Here is a 13698-nt window from a genome sequence, read left to right as displayed (position 1 = left end):
CTGACGAGCTTCACAGTCAGAAGGCGAAGCTTTGCACGGCTTCATGAGACACATGAAGGTTACTGCAGATGAAAAACAGCTGAGTGTGGGGGGCAGGTGGGAGTTTTAATGATGTGTTTCGCTCGTCAGCCTGAACACTTTGAGTTCATCAGGTTTCATCAGCACCTGAAATGATTTCACTCTCATTTTGTTCCAAAGTCAAAAATGTTTCTGGGAGGACAAAACCACAGAAGAAGAGTCCAGATGTGCACAGGTGGGTGTCAGACTTACACAGGTAAACGTGCACAGCTAACAAACCAGGAGAGAGTCCATGAAGACCTCATCACACAGCAAATCCAGCATGTCCAAATTAACACTGTCGGATTTGATTTCAACACTATTAAAGTGTCTATATGGGTCCACACCAGAGAGTGTTAATTTAACTCTTTTTGGAGAGTTGGTACGTTAACTCTGATTTAGTGTTAAACACCAAATCTGTCTGGAGTTGATAATTTAACACTTGGTGTTAAGAGTTTATATATTAACTCTCAAAGAGTATTTTAGTTTAACTACGTAAGAGTTATCTTCTAATTCATTCTAAAAAGCGGGAATTTTACTGTTCTGAACTTCTAGAAATTTCTTTTGGAAATAAACATTTGCTAAAAAGATGCAATGGTTTTTGAAAAACATTTATTCTGAACTGTGCACCACAATTTCAAAACATTTTCTGAAAGATGTAACAGTATACATGTTCTCACTTTCATTAGAATTGTGTTTATCAAAAGGTCTGACATGGTAAATGCAAATAACAGCATTCTCATCACTTATTTCTTCAATACAATATGCATGTCCTTCATTCATCCCTTTGTGGAACTTCAACGCACTTCTGCTCTCCCCCATATTCCATCTTCACAAGCATATCCTGTGCGGAGATTGAATAAAAATTAGTTGACACTAATTAATGGCACAAATAATCCAGTAAACAATTGCAGCACAGTAAAAAAAAAAGGAATCCTCTTTGAGCCATTACTTGTGTAAAGTATTTTCCCAAAAGACAAGGACACAGACAACAGGTAATACTGAACTAAATGTAAAACCTCAGCCTTTTTCATTTTTACCTAAACCGTGTGCACAAAACTCTGGAGGGATCTATGCTAACGTAGAATCCAGTCAGGACGTCAGCTACTGCTGTTTGCTCGTTGTTTTTTTTATGGGCGATCGTTTTCAGGCTTCAAGTAGCACCATTATACCAACATTTCACATTCTACACATTGTTTTAGGTGTATTTGACCAAAAGTTTGACTGAAAATTCACATGCAAGCTTTTTTCAAGGCTGTGGTATTTGCCCGCAAACAATACCTTTCAGCTAGCTAAAACAGAATGTTATGCTATCAGCGAGCAACATGGCTAATGCCTTTCACACAGCTTTGTCTCAACTCCAAAGAGCCACAGAAGTAAAAGCTAATAGAAATAATTGAAACAATCTTTGAAAACATGACTTACCAAGCATGGCAAACAACTCAAATATGTAGAGCAAAATGTTCTGAAACGGCTTCACTTCAGCTTCGATTGGAGCCGTGCTGGGGGCGGAGTCTGTGAATTTACTCTGTTGGTGTCATAGCCCCTGTAGGAGTTCAGAGTTAAGAGGTCAAGAGTTAATGTTTCCATTGTAACACCTCCAGATTTGACAGAGAAACACTCATTTTTAACACTCGATTTTAACTACTATCATTTTACACCTCAGAGTTACATTAAAAGAATGTGACTCTGCTTAGAGTAAAATTAACTCTACTTTTGCAAGGAGACTATTAACACCAAAACATTTAACACTTTTGAATTTGCTGTGCACAAGCTGGTTCTCTGATTGGCTGGCTGTCCATTTAGGTCTTCCACAGCAGACACGCTGCAGTGTTCGCTCTGCCGGCGCTGTGTCCATTAAACCAGCTGAAGTGGCGCGCTAAGGACTGATGATGTCATTCAGAGAAGCATTGCTGTGGATTCCTGCTGTTTCCATCTTTTATCTACAGTCTGTGGAAGTCTCTGTTGATTTCTGGAAGCTTCAGTGTCACTATGGAAACGGTGATGAGCCACAGCATGGTAGAGAGTCAAAGGTTAATAATAAGTATTGATTGCATGCACAGTGGTGAGTGAAGAAGAAACACTGAGTGCATCATGTGTAAGCTGGGTCAGGGTCACCTGTCCCACCTGCATGCTTTATCAAAAGGGAACGTTTTCATCTGAAAAGCAGCCTGATGTGCTGCATGAGCGCAGTCACTGCTGCAGTTTCTTCTTCATCCCAGCAGAGGGCGTCATTTCTCTGCTGGGACAGAGGACTGGGAGAAATCAGCAGAAGCCTTCATCCTGATGGCCGTGACGCTCAGCAGCAGCCGGCTGTGATCAGCCTGTGATCGATTTATTTATTGATGGCAAAAACTTTATACATTTTAATGATCGTAAGACGGAAGCGATCCTATTTGTTCAAAATCGTTTTTCTGACGCTCCAGATGTTGATCTTCCCGCTTTGACTTTACATTTAAAGAGTTCGATCACAAATCTCGGAGTAAAAATTGATTCTGCACTTGCCTTTGATGGTCACGTAAACGCGGTGGTGAAATCAGCGTTCTGTCACCTCAGACGTTTAACGAAGGTTAAGCCCTTTCTTTCCAAGCCTGACTTGGAAATTGTTATTCACGCCTTTATTACTTCACGTTTGGATTATTGCAATTCTCTTTTAATAGGGGTTGGGCAGGGCACTTTGTCACGCTTGCAACTAGTGCAAAATGCCGCGGCATGATTTTTAACTGGCAGAAGGAAATTCTACCACATGACTCCGGTTTTGGCCTCTTTACATTGGCTTCCAATTGAATCTAGGATCCGTTTTAGAGTCCTTTAATTGGTTTTTAAATCTCTAAATGGTCCTGCACCTGTTTATTTGTCTGATTTGTTGAATGTTGGGCTAGTTAATAGGTATGTCTTCATTGTCATCTGTTGGAATTTTATTTTGAAATGATGCTTCCTGTAATGCTACGGAGAGAGTTCACATTGGTGTGAATGTTCCGGTAAAAAGCCGATGCTCCACGTGTGAGTATTCCTCCGTCTAAATAATAAGTATCTTCAGCGTTCATGCAGAATCTGCTGGGAGACCCGTCTCTGGAAACATTGAAGCCCCATGTTCGCTCCGGTCAGCTGAGCAGCTGTTGCTTTCTGTCCCAAAGTCACGGCTGACACTTAGACCGAGCGGCTCTGCTGCGGCTCCGATGCTTTAGAATAGCCTTCCTCTCCATATTAAACACGGACCAGTGCCGTTTTTAAGTCCAGGTTAAAAACGTATTTTTCATGTTTTTCCCCCATACATACATATATATATGTGTGTATATATATATATATATATGTATACATATATATATATATATATATATATATATATATATGTATACATATATATATATGTATACATATATACATACACACTGGGTGTATATATATATATATGTATGTATATGTATACATACATATATATATGTGTGTATATATATATATATATATATATATATATATATATGTATATATATATATATATATATATATGTATATATATATATATATGTATATATATATATATATATATATGTATATATATATATATATATATATATATATACATATATACATATATATATATATATATATATATATATATATATATATATATATATATACACACTGGGTGTATATATATATATGTATGTATATGTATACATACATATATATATGTGTGTATATATATATATATATATGTATATATGTATACATATATATATATGTATACATATATATATACACACTGGGTGTATATATATATATGTATGTATATGTATACATACATATATATATGTGTGTATATATATATATATATATATATGTATACATATATATATATATGTATACATATATATATATATATATATATATGTATACATATATATATATATATATACACACTGGGTGTATATATATATATATGTATGTATATGTATACATATATATATATATGTATACATATATATATACACACTGGGTGTATATATATATATATGTATGTATATGTATACATACATATATATATGTATGTATACATATATATATGTATGTATACATACATATATATATATATATATATGTATGTATACATATATATATATATGTATACATATATATATATATGTATACATATACATACATATATATATATATACACCCAGTGTGTATATATATATATATATATATATATATATATGTATATATGTATACATATATATATATGTATACATATATATATATGTATACATATATATATATATATATATACACACTGGGTGTATATATATATATATGTATGTATATGTATACATATATATATATATGTATACATATATATATACACACTGGGTGTATATATATATATATATGTATGTATATGTATACATATATATATATGCTGTACCAGATCATTACGTCATATCTGGAGAAAATAAAAAAAAGTGAAATAGAGGAAATAGAGGCACTGCTGGGACACCTGAGCAGCGCTGTGTGACGTGGAAACAGGTTCAGGAACGTTATCCCAGTGGATCCCAGTGGATCCCAGGACACTAGGTTTCCGTTATGAATATGCTAACATACAAAGGTCTACCTGTCCCAGGTTTTTTTAGGAAACAATTTTATTATTAAAAGAAGTAATTTTAGAGGTGAAAGACAGGTGTATACAAAAACTTGTTTTTACATGAGACCAACGTCTGACAAATAATTTTAGGATTCATATTAAACAGAATAAAGAAGAAAACATCCACAAGTCTAAAAGCAGCAGGATAAACACAGTTTATTCGAACTTTTATTTTGAAAGTTAAGCGTACGCGTAATCGGTTGTAGGCGTGTCTTCCGCTCGGGCCTGTCTGACGTAGCTCAACGACCCGTTACGTCACCAAAGATGCGGAAGTTGGAGTCACCGTGGAGAACGTAAACTAATGTCAAGCAAGCGCCTGAAAAAGCGAGCAAAGAGCGGCGGAAGCGCGAGAACAAGGAGCCGAGCGGACTCTTCACCTCCGGCTGGACTTTCACTGCTTCCGCCATGGAACCTAGTTCACTTAGCTAGCCGTTACAGTTACTACTCCCGCACTTCGCTGTTACAGACAGCGTTACCGTGAAATGGAGCGAGCGGGTGACCCGGAGTCCGCCGCGGTGCCGCCGAGCTGCTGCAGGGGTCTCTGAAAGCTGCAGACCCCGCTGCATCCCATCGTATCCCGGAGGTAAGTGGACTGCGTGCGAATCTCCTTTGAAAAACATGACATTTTGAGATGATTCCCTCATGAATGAAATTTAACAAGCGGGAGAACAAAGCTGGGGGTCTGCCCCCGGGGCAGTAGCACCTGCCCATTATTCCGGGGTACGTTTGACCCCACAAACAGTGTTTCCCTCAGTCACATTTCTACTTTTACAACCCTCCCCGCGCCTCTTCACAAGGATGGTCCACCCTGCCGAGCGGTGCCAACAGCGATGCCAGGCTCTTGGAAAAGTCGACATTTCAGATCATTCAGGGCTGCTGAGTCGATGAAGTGCATGCCGGACATGAAAATGTCTGCCTGTGATGTAAATGAAAGGTTTAGTATGACACGCAGGGATGTGAAGTGTGGATTTTACTGGGGGGAGTGGTAAAAACACACATTTCTGAAAGGAGTTTGGGCTGCTGCCGACAACAGCCGGAACCAGAGCTCTAAAAAAGCAGCAAAAACCGACCCTTTGTTCTTGAAAAGGCTTCTTGCTGTAAAACAAAGTCCCAGCGAGCATGTTTAAGTTGTGTGGATTAGATTTGAGGTCATTTAAAGAGAAACTGCAGCGGGTCCCCGTGTTTATTCGTGTGGATGTGGACAGGCGAACAGTGTTCAGGCTGTCAGTGCTCGCCTTGAAGCTGCTAACAAACCCAAACAGTGTTCGTGAAAGTGGAAGACTCGAACACGATGAGGTCATTTCTGAAGTTGTTGCGTGCTTCAGTCGTTGCTGCGTTTCATCCCTACAAACTGCACGAGTTATTTTCAGTTTCTCTTTGATGCTTCTCATTTCATCTCACAAATAAAAGCAGGAACTCTATCGCACGTTTCACGTCTTCACTTCAACGTGAAATTATTAGCTTAACGCTTTTTAAAGTAATCCAGCACACAGCAGGCCTCATCACGATCACTGATATCAGGATAGAACAGCTCTGTGATTATTATTATTACACGGAGAGTTAGAAAGTCTTTAAGCAGAGGGGAGCAGAGAAAAGACCTCAGCCCGAACATCTCCAGCCTCATCCAGCTTCTTCCCCTTCAACAGATAAACTGAATTAATTTTAGAAGCGATTCTTGTATCCAAACATTTCATTTTACCTGTAAAAACCAGACGTGCATCTTCAGTATGACTTTATTCTGAAAGGTGAAGTTATGTAAAAATCTACCACTTTTAAAATGTTACATTTCTACTGATAGTTTTTTTTAAAGACTTATGAGGAAATAATAATGTTGTAAGTGACTTGTTGTGGCCCACAGGCAGTAATCTTGGGAGCCCACAGTGAGAATCACTGACCTAAGGTTGGATTTTTATTTTCACGAGAGTGAATTTATTGAAACGAGAGAACGTTTGGAGTGCAGGAGGTGTGGGACCTGACAGCTGACGAGGCACTAATGAGTCCACGGGACGATGACGGGGCTTAAAGGTACAGCAGCGCGTCGTCAGCATAGCAGCGAATATCCTGTGTATCCTGGTCAGCAGTAGTCTAAGCACAGATGGCCTCCACGTGGCAGCCTGGTCAGGTGAACCACCTCAGCTGGGTCCTTCAGACGTGGAGGACTGAGCTGCACATCCTGTCTCCGCCCCTCAGAAGAAGCTCATTTCTGACACTTGCACCCGTCCTTCTGTCACCACCCTAAGCCCGTGGTCATAGATCAGGGTAGGAACGTGGTTCGACGAGTAGCCGGACAGCTTCGGCTTCACTCTCAGGTCATGGCTGTACGAGTCTGTCTGCTCAGCTGTTCCCTCACCCACGAGCAGAACCCAGAGATGCTCCCAAATAGGCAGCTGAGGACTCGGAGGTTCTCATTCTCATTACAGCTGCTTCGCATTGAGCTGCAAAACACCGCAGAGCGAGGCAAGACCACCCAGCCAGAAACCATCCTGCACCTTTGTTTTAAGAATGCGGAGCGATAATAAACAAGTTCCTCTGAAAGTGAGCTCTTGGAGGACGCCGTGCTTTACAGGAGAAAACGATTACACTGCTGTCGGTCTAAGCGGAGGCAGAGACGATGCTCAGGTCTACAAGAACGAGCACTCAACACACACCGAACTCGCTGATATCAGACAACAGGATCACTGTAGTGTGTCACGCAAAAGTAACTAATGCTGCAAAAACTCATGTTTAACTTATAATTGAACCTATAATTTCAGCTGTTACAAAAGGCGTCGGCACCTCAAGAAGGTTTCAGGAAATGGGAGATTAAAAATGATGAATGATAACAGGAAAAAACAAGTGTATATTTTTGTGAGTTTGGGATATTCTTCATCCTGAAACTGGATCCAGAGTGGAGCCGACCAGCACTCCCAGCAGCTGCGACACAGGTAAGAGGACCCGTGCAGCTTGGCTCAGAATATTTTGCAGCTGCGTATTGAGTGAATCTGTAACCTTCTGCTTGTTGCTCCTTTGTTTCCCAGCTGTCTCCGCGAGTAACGTCCTCGCCTCGTCTCTGGAGGGGGTCGGCAGGAGAGACTCAAACAGGCCACGAATGTATAAACGTACCAGCTTGATGTGTGTATGTGCTGAGAGCACGGCACGTGGTCACTGGGCTGTCAGAAGAGCGCCCCCTGTGGAGCAGCTGCAGTTTTCCCCTGCAGGTGTACGCTGATGTAACGCAAAGAGTGATGAGGTCACAGGCTGTGGGCCGGTCCCGCTGCAGTGACGTGTGACATCACAGTTTAATCAGCCTGTAATTCTGCACATTATCCTGATACTGGACACCCCCCGCTCCCCGTGCTCCCCCCACCTTTCCTAAGCTGCCATCTGTCACAGCTGCCCGTCATTGGCTGTGAAGGAGCCGGGTCTGCGGACGGCGGAGCGCCCGATTGGCTGGCAGACTGTCTGGAAGGAGGAGGGGTAGGCGGGGCGTCAGCTGATTACAGGAGATGGGAAGTAGAGGTGGAGGAAGACGAGGAAGAGGAGGAGCTGAGCGCAGTCTGTAAATCCACGATGAGCCGGCGCTGCTGCAGACAACAAGTGTTCAGAGAGGAAGAGGAGGCCGAAGGAGGATAAAACCAGCTGTAGCACGCAGAGAGGCGGGTTACCACGGCAACTGCCGCAGCGAGGACACACAGGTAAGGTTACAGCGGCAGGCGTGTGTGTGTACGTGTGGTTTTATGTGGTGGATTGAGCTGTGTGTGGTGGGAGGAGGAGGAGGGAATCCTATTAGCAGAGTCCAGGAAAAGAAGGACTAAGAGTGCTTATCACACACACACACACACACACACACACACACACACACACACACACACACACACACACACACACACACACACACTCTGACAGCATGTCAGGTATCTCACACTCTTTATATCTCAGGTATGAAGTAATCTGACCTTTCACTGCAGTAAAACTTTGTAAAAATACTCTGAAACAAGTAAAAGTACTTCGTGGTTAACTCTGGGAGGAGAGCTCAGGGTGTCTGAACGCTCCACAAACAAAGGCAGTTTGTACCACAGCAGCATGTAAGACACGATTATTGAACGCTCTCATCCATGTAGAGTCCAAAAAATCATTTTAAAGGTCATATTTCAAGGAGCTGCTGCAGTTATCAGGAGACTTTACCTCCCAGCGGACAGAAGCTTCCTCGGTTGGTCGATTAGTTCGTGTAATCGTGAGACTTTGGTTTTAACAGGAAGGAAGAACAGCAGCTCAAAGCCTGGTGGCTTCAGACAGAGTTCACAAAGAATGAACTTCTGTGAACTTTAACATATAATAATGTGCAAGAGATTTATTAAGCTGCAAACAGACATGAACTGCACAGTGCAGACACAAACAAGCTTTAGTGTGAGCAGCTGTCAGCTCTGTGAGGATCCTCAGGAAGACGTCTCCTCAGCTGAGGGCGGCTCTGCGGAGGCCCGTCCGTGACTGATGGTGTCCTGCTGTGTGGTGTCAGATCCAGGTGTGCTTTCACTGCACTGACAGTGTGTTTGCATCGTTGTCATGCTGGAACAGGAAGCTGCTGTCAGTCAGATGTTCCCAGATGTTCCTGCGTGGTGGATCAGACTCTGTGATTCATCAGTTTATCAAAGATCTCCAACAGCTCTGACTGAGCTGCAGCTGAAACCATGACAGAGCCTCCACCCAGCTTCACAGATGGCTGCAGACTCCAGGTTGCCTTCATTAAGAACAGCTTCTCGATCAGCTGAAGGTCCAGATCATCTCTCAGGTCCTGTTCAGCTGCTGTCGAGTTTTTATGGCCTCCCACTTCCTCTTCTGTCCACTTTCCTCAGGGTTTTGAGGACACACTGACACCATGCTGAGATGTGCAGAGTTTCAGCTGACAGCTCTTTGGAATCACCGTGTTGGAGACAAAATCCTGTTTTCATGAGAAGCTGTGATATTGTTGGCATTTTTGACAGATTTGGTAAAGAAACTGGAACAGATGATGAGTTTGTGAGACAGGCTGATGCTAACTAACTGCACCTCTGCTCAGGTGTGCGGGATTCACTGTCATTCCTGTGAGAAAGCTCCCGTACAAGGACTGAACAGGAGAGGAAAAGCAGCCAATGTCCACAGAAGAACTTTAAGGAGCTTCAGGAAGCTCGAGAGCTGCTCAGCAGACCTGAGGGGTGGCTCAAGACTTTTGCACAGCTCTGTGTGGCACATTTGAACAGGCCTGGGAAACAAAGTCGTTTCCAGTCGTCTGGTTTAGAAACTATTGCTTGGCTGCTAAAAGTGTGGTTGGGGCCCCTTTGAGTGGCCGTTAGATAAAAGCGAGGGGGCGATAATAAAATCACCAAAACGGTTTGAAGGCAAAGTGAAACTAGCAGCAGTAATTATTCAAATATATGGAATCAGGAAGTCAAAGTTGGACCACGAACAGGTGAAACAGACAAATCCTTATCAATAATTATTGATCGGTGCACAGCAGCAGTTTAACACACGGCTGCAGTTAGAGAAGCAGAACAAAGTTGACCCCTGACCCTCGTCCTTTCCTCTCGGTTATCTCTGTGAGCGAGGATCGGCAGCGTCAGTGCAAGAGCGGCTGTAAACTGAGGTCAGAGTTCAGGAGCTGCTGCTGCTTTGTGTTTCCTCTGCAGCCAGACTTTTGTCAACGACAGCAGGAAGCAACGCTCGGAGCCTCTTTTACCTCCTCTGACCTTTGACCGGAGAGCTCAGGGTGAGGATCGCAGTCAGTGAGGAAGGACTCGCACGCGCTCGTGCTTCAAGTCGTTCCAGCTGAGAGCCGGCGACGTGTCGGGCGCTCGCAGCAGCTGCAGGAATTAAAGTCACGTTCTGCTTTTAATTGGCTGCAGATATAAAACTTTCCGGCTGCTAAATGCGAGCCAGGCGTCTGGAAAATGACTTCACAGAGACAGCAACAGTTTGCAGAGCTGCAGCTCACAGAGACCTTCTCAGTGACGCCGTCAGCGTGAGCGCCTCCTTCCATGCGTCGTTTGAACTTCGGTGTTTATGTCCTCTGAAGCACATGTGTGTCCAGGTCAGCGAGTCGGAGAACAGTGGGCTCCTCTCACTGTGACCACAAACCTGAAGCTCCGCCTCCTCAGAAAGTCTGTTAGTACATCTGCCTCACAGCAGCCACGTTATTGGCTGGATAAGATAAAAATTAGCTGAGGTGAAGCCGAATAGACGGCTGAGAGCTATGGCCGCCTGTGGTGCCGTCCACCTGTCAGTCAAAGAGGCCACGCCCCTAACAACACAGACTTTAATCCAGGTGAGCTATGAAAACATCCTCCCCTCGTACAGCTGTTATGAAGGAGGAAATGACCCACACACAGTCTGTGGATCAGGCTGTAAACATGTTTATGTCTGCTGTGAAGGTCTGTGGGGACGGACTCACTGCTGCCTCTGCTGGACCTCAGAGGAACTGCAGGTTTGGCACGAGTTGTGTACCTGTGATGATGTTGCTTATTAAAAGGAGCACCGCCCCCCTGGTCACACCTGTCCATGAAGCAGGTTTGGAGGGATGATCCAGTGTTTTTGTTCAGGACAGGAAGCTGATTGTCTTGAAGCTGCTTTGGTGCAGAGACGAGGCTTCAGCTTGATTTCTGCTGAGAAGGAAAGAAAATCGGATTGGCTGCAGTTCTGGAAGAACTGTGATTTCTTCAGGTGGACGTTAGAGGAACTGCAGATTTCACAGCGAAACCCATCTCACCGGATTCGTCCGGTGCTGGAGGTGATGAAAGTGGACGTGACGGTGATGAGGACTGATGCGTGAGCAGCAGAGGAGTCAGATTCAATAAAGGCAGAGAGCTGCTTAGAGAGGTTTGGGGGGCGCTTAAGCAGCTCTCTGATGTTCCTCTGCAGGAAAGACAAAGCGCCCTTTGATCGCGCTCCAAAGCAAAAACCTGACACGGCGTCCTGTAGCAGGTTACATCACTCAGGTGTCAGGATTATTTGGAGCTGATGCTCGTTGTGAAGACGAGAGTAGCAGTTTGTTACCAGAAACGCCGTCGCAAAAAGGACGAACCGCCGATCAGATTGTTATTAATGTGTTGATCGTTACAGCGCCGTCGCTTCTCTGTGGACGTGAACACGTCGGTGCAGAAACACGGGACCTGAGTATGACATAACCCGAGGGCAGCACTTACATCTGATTAAAGCACTGCTGGACCCTGTCAGCCTCAGATGCAGGTTTTACCCTCTGATAGCTGTAAATGCCGCTGATCACGCCACGGAGTCGCTCTCCTCGCTCTCCTCGCCCTAAAGCATCATTCCTGCTCTCCGTTCATCACAGAGCAACGTCTTCCTGCTCTACAGTTTGATGTGGATTTGATGAGTTTGTCCTGTTTTCCTGTTCGTGGTGAACGTGTTTTATAAATCTCTGCTCTCAGACCTCCGGTTAGTGAGGGGCAGCCAGGAGAGGCGAGGAAGCACCGAGTTAAGACAAAGAAGGATTATTTTGAACCATGAATCATGCTAAGCTGCTGCGGTAGGAGCTAGAAACGAGCCGACAGGTCGCCTTGTTGTTTCTGAGAGGAGACGCGCACTGACTCGCATCTCAGCACCAACATCTGCTCCACATCCGCCGTGGCGCACGCTCTAAAGTTCACTCAGCAGAATAACAAAGTTCAGGTTCTTTGTTCTGGATCTACTCGAGATCAGAGCAGCAACACTTTGTGTGTGTGTGTCATTTCCTCTGACAGAAACCAGCAAAACTGGTTTTTAAGCCGTTTCACACCCCCACACGTGCCAGCAAGGCGCACGATTGCAGGACGAACACGCACACGCGTGTGGAAGACGCTTGCAGGTGAACGCCGACGACACTGAAAGGGACCGAAATGACCTTTCGACCCTCTGCTCAGCACGTGTCACGCCTGATCAGCATCTCAAACGTCTCCTGTACGCCACTGTTTCCTGCAGCCTCTTGTGTTTTCATGTGACCTCTCCTCGTGATCTAAACTGCTGACCTACATCAGCGAGCAGCACAGAAGCTCAGATTTACTGTAAAATGTGGAACAGGCGAGCGGCGACGACACAGATAGGAGCTGTAAAAAGCCGAGAATAGAAGCACGAGCGGCCTCAGTGAGGTGGTTAAATGGAGCGTGATGGAAGGAGCGGGCTGTGTAAAACACGCCGGTCTGCGCAGACGTTCCTCCGGACACGCTCAGGAGGAGCGGTCACAGAGGTCACGGTGTGGCTGCCGACTCCTCACCTGAACACCCGTCAAGCTGCTTCTGCTCCTCCCTTTAACAGACGAGCTGAACTCACGTGTCAGTCGCAGCCTGCTCGCCCACGCGCTCCTGCCGCCCCGTTGGAGGACGGCCAAGGGCAAGAGAGCACATGTAGATACCAGAGAACTGAGAAGGGCAGCAGCTTGTCTTTCTCAGCTGATAATGAGCCACACTGCACAGCAAACACCTTCCTCACCCCTTTGATCGAAGGTTTCACCCCAAGATCTCCCTGAGGCCACGCAGAGCCTCCTCACCCCTCAGCTCCTGTTTAGTCACAGTGACGTGCCGCACATCATCCTCACCGACCGACCAAACAAGTACATGTAAACTTTAAGACTTTGAGTTTTTCGCTCCAAACATTCAAACGCTCCTTCCTTCTACGATGAGCTCTGTGCATGAGCAGTAATCCTGTGACTGCTATAAACAGTTTATCACAGCGTTTTTCTTCTTCTAGATCTTTATGACATCGTACAGAGGGGATACCCCCATATGGTAATTTCAGAAGCCCCGCCCATGTGCTGTTGAAACGGGGGGTGGGGGTTAAACGGCCTACTTCAGACAGAGGATTATCTGAGGAGCTGAATTATGGCAACGTATGATATAAAGAACCTCAAATCATGCAAAGCTGTTGTGGTCGAATCCACATTTGGTGCTTCTGTAACCAAATTGTGAGCCAGAACCTAGAACCCCTCCAAGGTTCCCCCAGAACCTCCTGAAGGACTGAAACCATGAGCGTTTGGCGACGGTCTCCCTCGGAGTCGG

At 44.5% G+C, this 13698-nt stretch overlaps 1 protein-coding gene across 2 annotated transcripts in view; it reads left to right on the top strand.

Moving 5' to 3' along the window:
• The first annotated feature begins 6557 nt into the window (after nucleotides 1–6557).
• Nucleotides 6558–13698, top strand: part of psda (pleckstrin and Sec7 domain containing a) — a 47783-nt gene continuing 40642 nt past the window's right edge. The window contains exons 1-2 of one of the 2 annotated variants that reach the window (XM_086259978.1): nucleotides 6558–7623; nucleotides 7717–8373. The gene's annotated coding sequence lies outside the window, so the exon portion shown is untranslated. The remainder of the gene's footprint in view (nucleotides 7624–7716; nucleotides 8374–13698) is intronic. The other variant, XM_086259977.1, reaches the window with a different exon arrangement.

Source organism: Aulonocara sp. 'chitande type north' Nkhata Bay, linkage group LG13 (assembly GCF_057382095.1).
Source record: "Aulonocara sp. 'chitande type north' Nkhata Bay isolate Kocher_YH1m ecotype deep benthic linkage group LG13, A_spYH_male_GT1.1, whole genome shotgun sequence".
NCBI classification, from domain to species: domain Eukaryota; kingdom Metazoa; phylum Chordata; class Actinopteri; order Cichliformes; family Cichlidae; genus Aulonocara; species Aulonocara sp. 'chitande type north' Nkhata Bay.
The sequence above is the reverse complement of the archived record's forward strand: the minus strand, read 5'-3'. Positions and strand labels throughout refer to the sequence as shown.